This window comes from Syngnathus floridae, chromosome 9, assembly GCF_059516105.1.
Source record: "Syngnathus floridae isolate MCC-2025c chromosome 9, RoL_Sflo_1.0, whole genome shotgun sequence".
NCBI classification, from domain to species: Eukaryota; Metazoa; Chordata; class Actinopteri; order Syngnathiformes; family Syngnathidae; genus Syngnathus; species Syngnathus floridae.
Window position 1 is genome coordinate 10,088,020 of NC_142421.1, and position 12,561 is coordinate 10,100,580.

General features: G+C 40.6%; 1 protein-coding gene across 4 annotated transcripts in view; it reads right to left on the reverse strand.

The window, feature by feature from the left end:
• The window catches only part of sipa1l2a (signal-induced proliferation-associated 1like 2, genome duplicate a), a 64,316-nt gene extending 51,981 nt beyond the window's left edge, over positions 1–12,335 (reverse strand). Inside the window, exon 1 of one of the 4 annotated variants that reach the window (XM_088385942.1) lies at positions 12,150–12,335. The gene's annotated coding sequence lies outside the window, so the exon portion shown is untranslated. Of the gene's footprint in view, positions 1–12,144 lie in introns of all 4 variants that reach the window. The other 3 variants (XM_088385940.1, XM_088385945.1, XM_088385943.1) reach the window with 3 other exon arrangements.
• Between the last annotated feature and the right edge of the window lie 226 nt (positions 12,336–12,561).

Sequence of the window (12,561 nt, forward strand, 5' to 3'; positions counted from 1 at the left end):
GAGAATTGTTGATCCTTTGGGTCAACGCGGGGGACGAAGAAACACGACGTGGTGATATGGAAGTAATCAAGGCTTGCTATGCAATTACACTACTTAAACAGGTAGAACTGCATAATGCAGCAAGGAACAAAGACTTGAGTCTGATTGCTTCCACCAGGGTCCATTTAATGATCTACAGAGACCCTAAGACACCTGCATCCGTCTCGACTGAGTATGAGTGACGATAAGCAGGAATGTGATGTATTTGCCGTCTAGTATTTTTAGTCCTGCTGATAACAGCATGCTGTGGAAGGACAAGGTTCTCCTTAGTTATGCAGAGTGGAAGAGAAGCGGTTAAAGGAAATGGCATGTTCTTCCAGCTGAGAGGCTGAACAGCTGGCGAGCAACAGGCAGGACACTGCCACTCCTATCTGCTCCCTCATCCACGTCTCATTGTGTTCCGCAAATTTTGTTGGATAGGGGAGCTGAGCTGCCACCATTTTCCTCCACTCTGCCACTCGGCACAAGAGAGCATGAAAGACAAGGGGGCTGTGGGCATGAGGTGAGGCGGTGGAGAGTAAACAGTGGCTCACATCCCTCGATCTCGTTGCTAGGCAACTTTTTGCTATGAGTGACAGCAAATGTCCTTTATGAACAAAGACAGAAGTAAAAGGAGAGAAAGGAGAGAGTGCTGCAGGGATGAACAGTAGACCAGAGTTGTGCAATGGGACAAAAACACTCACACTTGTACACTTGTACAATCTATCTAATATAGGATGCATTGCTGGGAAAAAAGCCTTAATGCATAAAATCGTACGGTGGTGTAGAAGTGCAATGCAGCATTGTGAGAGGTGTTGCCAAATATGCTGCCTCTGTAAAATAAGTTACTCAAATCTAAGAAATATCTGAGTTTGTGATGAAGTGTCACACCATTGTAAGCTAGCAATACAAAATTAATACTGAGCAGCAGCTATTTGGAAGGGTATACACACAAGAAAATCACCTAACAAAGATACACGATTCTAAATAAATGTCAAATTATGGAGAACACATTCAAAAACACTTGATCTTCATTTTCGTTCACTCAACCACACGTGAGGCTGAAAAGGTGCGGTCACTGGTTTGTCCCTGTCAGCTTGACACGACTACAGAAAGACGTCTGTTAATGGTTTGGGCAAGTTTGCCCCTACCACACTGAGAATTCATCCTTGCCAATAAGCTTGTGTATAAAGCTTCACATTTCAATGCATCTTTTATTGCAAACATATGAAACCCCCTGAGAAGTACTGGATTTCAACACAGCTGACAAACCAAACTGGCATAAATGAACAAACAACACAGTACTTGCTCACATTTGAACGGCACAGATGTTCTACCTCATCCGTAAAGAAGATTATTCATTTTCTCCCCTCTCACAATTGTAAGGGTTAAAATTAACACCCACATAATGACTGCTGCCATAGTGATGCCTTTCATGGGACTTTTGGCAAAGAAGGGAGAGCGGATTGCCAGATTAGGAGTGTTACTCTGCAGATGTGTGCGGAGGTAGTTAGGAAGTAAAGAGAAAATGACACTGGAAACCACATTGTAAACAGCAGAATAGCAGCGGAGGCAAGGTGGCCAATGTTGTTAAATGACAGCAGAGGATGCCAGATGTCTCGAAAAGTGAAGTGTGCCTCAAATAAACAAGAAGCAGATATGGGTTGTTTTCTGCAATTATGCTCCAGAAATGTGACAAAGCTTAACTTGTGCAATACCAGTTCACAATAAGTGATTCTTCTTGCAGTGTGCTATGAATAAATTTAAAAAAAGTTCATTTAAATGCATCGGGACTACACGAGGGGGCAATTTTGTAAACAACCTGCACCTCATGACGTCATGATGTGTGGATTAAAACAAATGATCGCCCAGCTGTATGCAGACTAAATATACTTCAAAAAATCTGGCTAGAGCTCACAAATAAGTGACTGAAGAGGTAGATAGAAATGGGGCTGAAGGAAGCAATGGGGAAATGGCCAGAGTTATTTCCATTCCCTCTGCCCGTTTATGGAAACATTATGGGAACACGGCTCTGTTCTCATGGAGGACCAAGACGCTTTGGGAAGCGAGTTAAAGAGGAAGAAGTAAGTGAAGGAGAGTGTGGGTGAAAAAGGGAGGAGGGGCTGAAATAGTTCTTTTCCAAGTTTTCTCTTGAAAAGACCATGCTCTGTGTGTGTCCTGCATTGTTTAGCCCGCCCTCTGGCAAAGACCACAATAGACTCCATTTATCTACACCGAGCATCCAGCCTTATTGAAAAAAAAGGCCGTGAAAGGCGAGCAAGCATCACATGTGCCAAGGTGACATGGCTTTTCCCTTGTTAACACTTAAGTATAGCATCCAGAGTCCACATAGCACAGTCCTCATGGCCGTGAGGGATTACTCTGCTGACATACCGGCGAAAAAGAAGTAGTACATCTGTTCAATATATTTGCATTTCTATTGGTTGAGATCACAATGCACCACTTGACTCGATGGAAAGCGAACATTCTCAGTCAGGCGTGAGAAACCCTCCCCATCAATGAAGCTTTTTTTTCCACCCTTTGGTTTCTTTAGCCGGTGTAACAGCACATCGCAAGGAGCAGCTTGCGCAGAACGCAATCTGTCAGTCTTGAGACAGACTGGCCCAGTTTGCCCTGATTGGCTCTCATCAATTCCTATTTGCGCTGTGTTCTCAGAAGCAGAAAGGGGACCAAGTGCCGTTTCAGGACATTGCAATGTGTGCTATTCAGCAATCTGCAGCTCTAATTGCAGAGTGTGAGGAATTCTCCACATCTCGAGCAATGAGGCCCAACAGCTGCGGCGGGCATGGCATGCGCTGGGTGTGTTAAAGTGAGGTTTGGCTTCTAAAAGGGTGTCAAAGTCTAATGCCCCACTGGGAGCCACCCACACCTACATATAAGTACGCACAAAAGCTCATATGCAAACACATCAAGAAGTTTCTAATCACAATAATGTGCATGGGGCCTTTTCCAAGTCCCGCAGCCTTAGGAATCACTTAATATGCTTTCACACGTCTGACAAATGTATTACCTTTTGTCATGATGATGGGCCAATAAAGTTTACACACCCCATAAAAGGTTATCTCATCAGAGAGTGTCACCCTTCCTGTTTGGAAAACCAAGATGTACACATGACTAAGAGAAGCTGTTAAAGGACACATAGCTCCAGACGGCACACTATTCACGAGACACCTGTCGAGGAAATAGTGCACCGAGAAATGTGTTTGGACTAACTCTTAAATACCTTTTTTTTATATATAAATAATGAACTAAACTTCAAATTCATTAAGTAGCAGAATTATGTTTCCCCAAAATGGAAGTCAAAGGAGATGCAACTCAACCCCCCCATGTCAAGTTGTTCTTCTAAAGACTGCAAACTAACTGAGATTTATTTAAACAGCATCTCTGCTGGTTACAGCCAAGTACTGCACTTGATTTCTCAACATTTATGTCCATCTCCAACACTGACAGAATCCAAGTACATTGTTATATTAAATGCACAGTGGCTTGCTATTCTCTTTAAACTTGACATTGGCACTTGGGAACACAGTATTGACCCTGGAAAAAGTACAAACAAGGACATCCAATAATTATTGGTACATTTGTGAAGATTGTATCTTGAGGGGCAGCTATCCTCTGAAAAATACATCTAGACAAGCCCACAAACCATACATTGACCATAAAAAGTGCATTGGAGAGGAAGTCATGTGGGGGTGTTCTTCCCCCCCCCTCCTGTTCAACACAATGCACGTCCCCATCCTCCTCTTCCTGAATGCTAAATGCGTAAAGTGTCTCGAGAGATAAGTGCGGATGAATTCATTCCGTCCACAAGGAGCCAAGTGCACTGATGTGACCTGATGTACATGAGGCCCACCTCAAGTGATTTGGTGACCTTTAACCTTGAGAACTGATCAAGGCCACTGATCTGATGAGGTGGACGTGTGAGGCAAGGGGAGGGCAGCCACATAAATTGAGGATAAATAAAAATAGGGGGGTGGGCTAAACAATAGCACAACAGTTGTAAAAGACATATCTCTTTTCACAACAGTAGAGCACTTCGGTATTATCTCTCCAAGGAGACCCCACTAGTGGAAAGTTCAAGCACAAAAGAATTGTTTTTCATGGGCTTGCTTGAATCATTCAATGGACATGACCTCACAGAAGTAGAAGATTGAAAAAGGCCCGTAATTATTTCTCTCGCTGTCTGGTTTATTTTTTTTTTCCAGTAAAAGCATTCTGAGGAAGCACAAACTCCTTTCTTTGGTGAAAGAAAGTGACATTACAAAAGCATTGGACACAGTTCAGCTGTCTCTCAAGGTTATCAACAAAACTATACATTTGGAACCTTGCTATAGAAATATAGAAGTGTATGTTTGGTTGTTAATAACTATAAGTTGAAATTTGAAACTGCCATTGAATTCAAAACTACCAGCACACCATTGTGATCACTTGCACGTTGGAATAATATCCAAAACAAGAGATTTATCACATATCCCGCCATGATGACAAAAAATATTCTGCTATAACAATAGGTTTACTATTTTGGTTCTAGTTTTGTGGTGTTGTGGAATTGTTCTTCATTATTATGAGAGCTGATTCTAATTTTTATCTCCATCAGTCACAAGAGATATTTATCGCTGTCAACTGTAGAGTTTTGTGATTAAAGGCAACACAAATAAATGTGACTTGCCTTATTTTGACATAGTTCTTCATTGTGTTGTTACTTGTGCTACAATATATTATATATAGGAATGTGACAAATACCGCAAATGAAAACTAAACCGCTAACAACCATCAGTAAAGAAATTCCCTATCTCAGCAGGATCTCATCTTCTAAATCTTTGAAATAGTTTTCAAACAATTGCTCGAGATTTTTTTTTTTCTAACATGGTCACAAGCATGTTTTTAATTTCACACTGACAACAAAACACACAGGATACAAATCCACAACATTTCTGCCTCTCAGTCTGAAATGCCTTTCATTGTCAATTAACCATAATGACAGGAAATAATTAACAAAGACTCAAGCTTCTATTTCCACCCTCCCGTAATACAAAGTCAAACGTTACCAGCACGTTGGAAAAATGATCATCCATCATGTGTGATCTCCTGGGAATGAGATTGTTTACACCCGCCTGACGAACCTTACTGCAATGACATGGATTATTTCAATAAATTCATCAACGAGAGGTCGAGAAATCCCATCTACTGTTTTAAGATTATTTAGGAGTTTGCACTTAATCATATGTGAATTGTCTGTGACTATTTTTTCTCAGTGTCAGTACATTAAAAAAAATATCTATCATCTTACTTTGTCCTCTGATGTTTGAGCTTTTTAGGGTGGTTATACAGCTGCTCCGGTGGTCCTAGTCCAAGCACCTGGTTGAGAATGCATTTGTGAACTGTATGTGGCCCTTCAGCCTTGTTTACATTGTCGAGAGGTTCCACAGGCAACCAGTAACAAAGCCTGGGCAAGGAACACACTGAATGTAATGAGCAGTAAGAATTCAGTCCCTCTTTGATACACTACAGCCCAACATAGTACCGGTGACAGTTCCCCAGAATAAATTACTCCTTCTTTTAAGCCAAATGAAAGATTTAAAAAGTAGCATTTGGTGTTAAATGTGTTGCCCCCTGGTTCTGGATCCAACTGGGTTCCCACCCACTGTGGCTGACATATCCACAGCAGGTTTCAATACACTTGAGTAGAGGGGAGGAAGGCAGCAGTTTGTCTTGACCACACTGACAGAAGTGGGAGTAGGGTGGGTGGGGGGTGGGGGGGACAATCAGGCCACTGTCACTCCATATTATCTTCTATCCGCAATCGTCAAGTGACTGCTAGTCGAACTCGTGTGATAAAAAAGGATTATAAAAGAAACAAGTGACATGGCATATACTGCTCAACTTTTACTTTGTCTTGAGTCACTAATGCACACGTGCATCGTGGACTTCTTTGACGACAAGATAATGCATTTTTAGGCCAAAGGCATTAGTCATCATTCAAGTAAAGTTATTTTTGTGTTTCAAGATACAGTATTTTAGTCATGGTGGCTTAATGGTGCGTGTATGGTCAAAGCTTAACCAGAAAACAGTAAGGTACGGATAAAAAATAAAAATTATTTAAAAATAAAACCAAAAAATAAAAAAATAAAAAAATATAAAATAAAAAATAATGCTTCAAACAATGAAATGAGAGAAAGGGTAAAATGACACAATTATTTAATTTTAGATTTTACCATGATGATTACATTTAGAATACCCAGATTCATGACTATTACTACATCTGTGTCACAATCAACATGCAAACGACCATCGTGTTGTTCTAGTCCCTTCCAAAAACATGCATTTATTTATTAAACAAAATTCATTCCCATCTGATTTATGTCAGTGAAAACATACAGGAATAACATCCTCCTACCCATGTGTTCCGTCAGTGCTTTTACAAACAACAGCCTACAGGCCATAAGCAGACGCTAATATGTCACATGCCAGACAGCTGGCAACATAAAAGAAACCCACCAGAAAAAAACAGACAGTTTCTCACGATTGATAAAGGACTGTTTGGGGAGAAAGTTCCTTCCTGTGAGAGAGAGCGGGAAAAAAAGCAGATACCCACAAGATTTTCACATTCCCGACAATGCTCAACACAAAGCAGCTGAGCAACGCAAAGCAAATTTACAAATCAGTATTATTCAACCCCGTGTACAGAACGACACTTGATAAAGGTGACACCCATCTAATGTGTCACCTAGGGTCAGGGATTTAATTTCTATGCAAAACATATTTTGCCTTCTTGAGTCACTTTGACATTGACATAGTGGTTGTGAAGGTGTCTATGCCAGCAATATCCAAATAGGCGGGCATGCACAGTGGCTGACCACTTCATGGCACATTAGTCAAGGCTCTGCTCTATTGAACTTGCTAATTACGATCAGCCACTATCAAAAACAAGCATTTTTTACGCTTTACAAGTCATCAATGGCTATTTACCTCGCTTCCATTTGAAACTACAGGCTCCAATTGATGTTGAGGAATCCAAAGTGTATATAAGGTAAAATATTTAAATACACAAGTTGTTTAAAAAATCACTGAAATAGAATAAATCACAGTTTTCTTTGCATGTATATGAAAACAATAACCAATAAATAAATATAGAAATACCTATTTTGCCTACCTTTTTGTAGGCACGCGAATATTTTGATAGCTTCCCTTTGCTTGTTCTTACTTCCACTATCGCTTGTAATAGAAAACGGAAATGATCTAGCACCATTACACATTTGGATGACACCGTTGCGCTTCAGGCCTCACCACCTACACTTATAACGGTAATATTAACCGTCTGAAAATAACCGTTTCATCCATACTTGTTAGCTGTTGACAGCCTAAAGGGATAAAGGTGTCACCTGACTAAAAACTACGTTGATTGGTGTATTGAATGTTCATAGACACAAGAACATGTTCATATAATTATTATATTTCACTCTATTATGTTGAGTACATTGAGTTGAAAGATAAGCCAGAGCGCCATTGGATCTCTAGAGACATACAACCAAGCTCCATCACAGGGCCTTTTTTTAACAGTAGGAAGGTTGTATGCACAGCAAATCGCTTCTTATCTTTCAATGGAGGCGAAGACCCCATTTTTTTAAGTCAATTGAAACACACGAACTCAAGTTAACCCAAAGATTCATGACTGGTACTTGGACTCTGTAGCCTGTAGGTTAATGACTGGCCAATGCTTACTCGCTCCATTGTTGCTGTAGAAAAGACGTCGAGACAAAACATGTAGGGAGGGTCAGCAACTTCAAGCAGCCTTTCCCTCCTCCAACATTCCTGTTATGGACATTAATGAGCCCCAAAGGGACATGGAGGTGCAGGTAATTCATCTTGGCAGAACACATTTTCTTACATGTTTGCAAATCCATAATGCACAAGTGTGGCAGCTTTTTTGTGTGACACTGTGAAACAACCCAGAATACAAAGAATGCTCAAAACCTCTGTCCAAGGGTATTTTTGGCCGTTGACCCGGTAGATGTAATTTGGTGCTTTTGTTCATTTTGAAAGACTGAGGAATTAATAGCGATTACGGGTTAGTACGGCACGAGAGAGGCCCTCAGATGACCTCATTTTCACCTTTGTTCATGATAAGTAAAAAAAAAAAGCAGTTGGCAGCATTATACATCATGGTGCCATCTGTTGCATGATTGAGTTTGGACTCAAAAATGATGTGGGATTTTAAAAACGCTATGAAAGAAATGATTAAAGCCGATTGATGTGGCAAGATGCCCAAAAAAAAAAAAAAACTCAAAGTTGCAACTGAATATGTTGGTGCTTACTGTATTTCCTAAAACGGTGGCCTCTGCTCAAATAGACTATGTGTTAATCCCTGGGTGGCTCACCCATTTGAACAAATAAACGCCTCTCCTCAAGGCATTGGTTTTCTTCACAGCAAATAAAAAACAATTCCTGCCACCAGTCACCTGAACATACAATTACAACTGTTGAGATCTGTTACGTCGTATCGACAGGTGTGAATATTATTTGTGGAAACTAAAGCAAGGGACAATTAGTTCCGGCCACAACTGTGCTTCAATATCAATAGGAAGCTTGAATAAAGAACACACAAATTGAAACTGTTAATGTTAAGCAGTTGTACATTCCATTCTCATTTTAACACGCAGAAATCAATTCCCTGCTGACCAACCAATGAATGGCAGCATATTTAGTTCCACTTCACCTCAAGCATATAAGCATCCTCTCAGATGGACATCTTTTTTCAAATAGTCCCCAAGTACTCTCCGCATTTGACTATAATGTCACTGTGTGAAGAAATACAGTTTTCATTGTCAGCGGAGTCGACTCCAAAATGGATGTGGAGCTTTGACTGTAAAGATGAGAGGCCACATTTTCTATTTCCTCAGCAGTCAGGCCATGCAAGAGCAGGCAGGGATGGCAGCAAGCTCAAACCTTTAACTTCTTCTTTGACGCCACATTCTGACTTCTCCTTTGTTCGCCAGAGGTTGACAGGGTCCTGACTCGAGATGACATGATAACCACTTGACATTTGTCGTTATACCATCTGCCAAACCGAGCAAAACTTGCCTTCTGGCCATCACACGCCTTGTGCCTGGCACACAAATAAGCTTCCGGATGAGTGAAGCTACAAATATACTACAATTAAAAGACACTGGCTAGATAAAGAGGCTTAAGATATTCCCCAAGTAGCCACTTTCACAAAAAAAAGCACTACTTTAGCAAGCTTTTAGTGACTATCTTGATCTTGGACTACATCTACACTATTCTTACATCTTGTAGACCCTGGAGATGAGTTTTGCACTTGGTGAAAAGAGAACACCTCAACAGTAGTCAGAATGCAGACTAGTAGTTTTTGTTTGCTTTTTTCCTGCAGCAGAACACAAGTGGTAGTCCTCTGGTTCCAAAAAGTCCCTGCAGATGAGCTACCGCCACCCTTAAGTATACTCCTTGAGTCTCAATCATATCGGCAGAGTCAGATTAACCACCGCTGACTGTACACAAATAAACTAGCAAACACAATATGACATACAATATATCCTCAAGCAACGCTTACTGTAACATGTCATCAAATCAAATTTATTTTCATTACATAAAGTTGTCATAATGCACAAGCTATGTGATTAATACTATTACACTGATTGACATCTACTCAGCTACAGGGAAAGATCTGACACTGACATTTGTGAGGCTGTTTTGTGATACTCTGGGGTTGTCTGCCTTCATCTTAATGTACAACCCTCTTTTTTGGCCACTATATATATCAAATTAAGAAATTGTTAATAACAACCAAAATTATCCTCGTGATTATCTGGTGCACACCACCTCTCGGCAAGTCAGCTGGGAAAGGCTCCATGGAGGTCACCTGTGACTCAAATAGGGACGAGAAGTGTTTGACTATTGGTAGGTGGATAAATGATTGTCATTATTAAAATTTACTAAAGAGGAACACCGCCTTTTAGTAGTTTTTCAGAGTATAGCCAACAGCAACCGCATTGTCTCAAAAGCTGACTATAGGTGGAAAAAAAAATTGATGATACAACCCAACCCAATGACAACATCTGCTTTCTCTGACAGTGATAACCAGGCTTTAAATCTTCCATAAATCCAGACTGCAATCAAAACAAAAACTGACAAAAAATGAGGAGGGCGTCAGGTTCTCACTACAGGAGCAGGCAACATGTGATCCCCAGCTGCTGGTTGGTTGGTTGGTTTTAAATCAACAAGATTTAGTTGGGGAGGCCCCTACTGTGACTCTCTGCCAGCCAGCCGGTCTGTTGGTCATGACCAGACTAAGTCTCCTGATCCTCATCACATGGAGAATGTGTGTGAGGGGGTAGCAATGTGCCACCTCGGCGAAGTTTTATTTGCCCCTAAAAACATGATGAGTCAGCACAGCAGAAGGAAATAACATCATGAAGAGGGTGCAGGCTAGGTGTTGCAAAAAGCGTGGTTTGACAAGAAGATAGACCTGTCAGGTAATTTCCCATAACAGAACCCTCCCTAAACAGCTCGGCGTTATGGTAACATCTTCATAGGGAAGTAGTGTGTCTCAAACACACACACACAACTAAGCAGTGTAACACTAGATGGGCGTTTCCAATGCCTCAAGGCCACAAGCTATCCTCAACAACACTGCAATGATAACTTGAAATGTCCCGAAGGCATGTCACAGGAAGCCGTCTCTCTGACAAACCTGACAGGTGTCTCATTGTTCAACTGAGCACACATTGTGCACATAACTTTATTTTTGAAAGGCATATCTATCGGCTTCAATTATCCATTGTGTGTTTATTCATGCAGAAGGTGTTTTTAGAAAGAAATGAGAACACAGTTCCGCTTCAATGGTCCTTTCTTCATGTTATTGCTGACTCTACAAAGGCATCTCAATGGAGGTGCATGTGTGCTTGAGGCAGTTATTTACTCACTGTGACCCTAGCTTCCTTTTTTTTTTTTAAAGAAAACCTCTGAAAGTATACAAAACACAGACATTCCAAGAAGATAATTTTTAAGAACAATTCCACATGAGCACACACATGCACCTCAACTCATTTGGAAGGTCACGTTTGAGTTCAGTAACCAAATTAATTTTTAGCAGACATCAAACTATAAGAATAATTGTGCTTTAATGAAGATACTAAGTTAGGAACAGGAAAAAAAATGTTTATTTGCCTGAAAAGCTATGATGGGGAATATGAAACCAGAGGGAGATAAATGAGAGCACATTAAATTATGCAATGATAATTTGCATTTGAACTCTGGTGTACCGTTTGAAGCTCTTTATGAGGAATTGAGATCTTGTGGGGTTTTCATTTCTTAGAGGAAGAGATCAGTGAGTATACTTGATTTAAGATTAACATGACTTGACTTGTTTCGTCTCTCATGGGACATAGGTCACAAAGGCAGCAATGAAACATGCATATTGTGCTCTGCTAACTGTCAGATTACAATCATGCGCAACTCAACTTGATAAGGAGGAAAATAGTTCCTTGACAGCTTATATTGACTACATACTATAGTCAAAATAAAGGAAAGGAATCACATTTCAGTCCAATTAAACGTCTACGAAAAAATAAAAAAGCAAATTTTACAGTCAATTGTTCTTGAAGAGGGAATTTAAAGGCTGAATTACAAGTGGACAACGAAATCTCTGTCGCCCTCTATTGCTAAAGCCACGACTGACTCCACGAAACAAACCCCATTCACAAATATTTCAAGGCGAATCTACCCCTTTTCCCCCCAAATAGTAAATACTACTGTTAAACACCTAAAACTAATTTTGACTCGAGTTAATTGGAAGAATACCTATATTTAGTGAATGGACATTGAGGAAATAAGTTAAAACAACAAAACATGACATTTAATTTATGGGCGGAAATTTGTGATCAGTCGTCCCATTTGTTTTGAAATGAAAACGCCCCCCATAAAATCACTTTATCTTCAATTCTTGCAATTAAATTTGGAGTTTCTATCCGGTTTCGCTCTCGCAAGCACAACACTTTTAATCTACACAACCACGTAGTCCTCCGTGCATATTTGTATTATATGCACAGAATTTTGTTCAATTAAAAGGGGAAAATCCTTATGTCTTACCTTACATTGAGAGCGTCGCCAGTTCGCCAACAAAGTATCCTTATCGGCCTTGCGCCAGATGCACAGTCGGGCTCGTACCTTTCTCTTTCAGCCTGAGCCTCCAGACTGAAGCGAGTGAGCGCAGACATCCAGCACCAGCAGCACCTCGTTTGGCGATGACAGCACGCCGGGAGAAAGTCCCCGCCCACCGGGACTCTTGCTGCCCTGTGTGAGAAATGGTTTATTTACACCGTCCTCGTTTTGTGCGTGCGCGCTTGCGTGTATTTTGCGTGTTTCTAACCCAGACTAATGTGTACTGCCTTAAATATTAATAACAACCCCATAGTGTGTACTTGTGAACTGACCTCATTTTCAATCACCTTTAGTCTATTTTAGTCGGTCCAAACTCACTGTCTGCCACTAAAAGGTTCTCAAAAA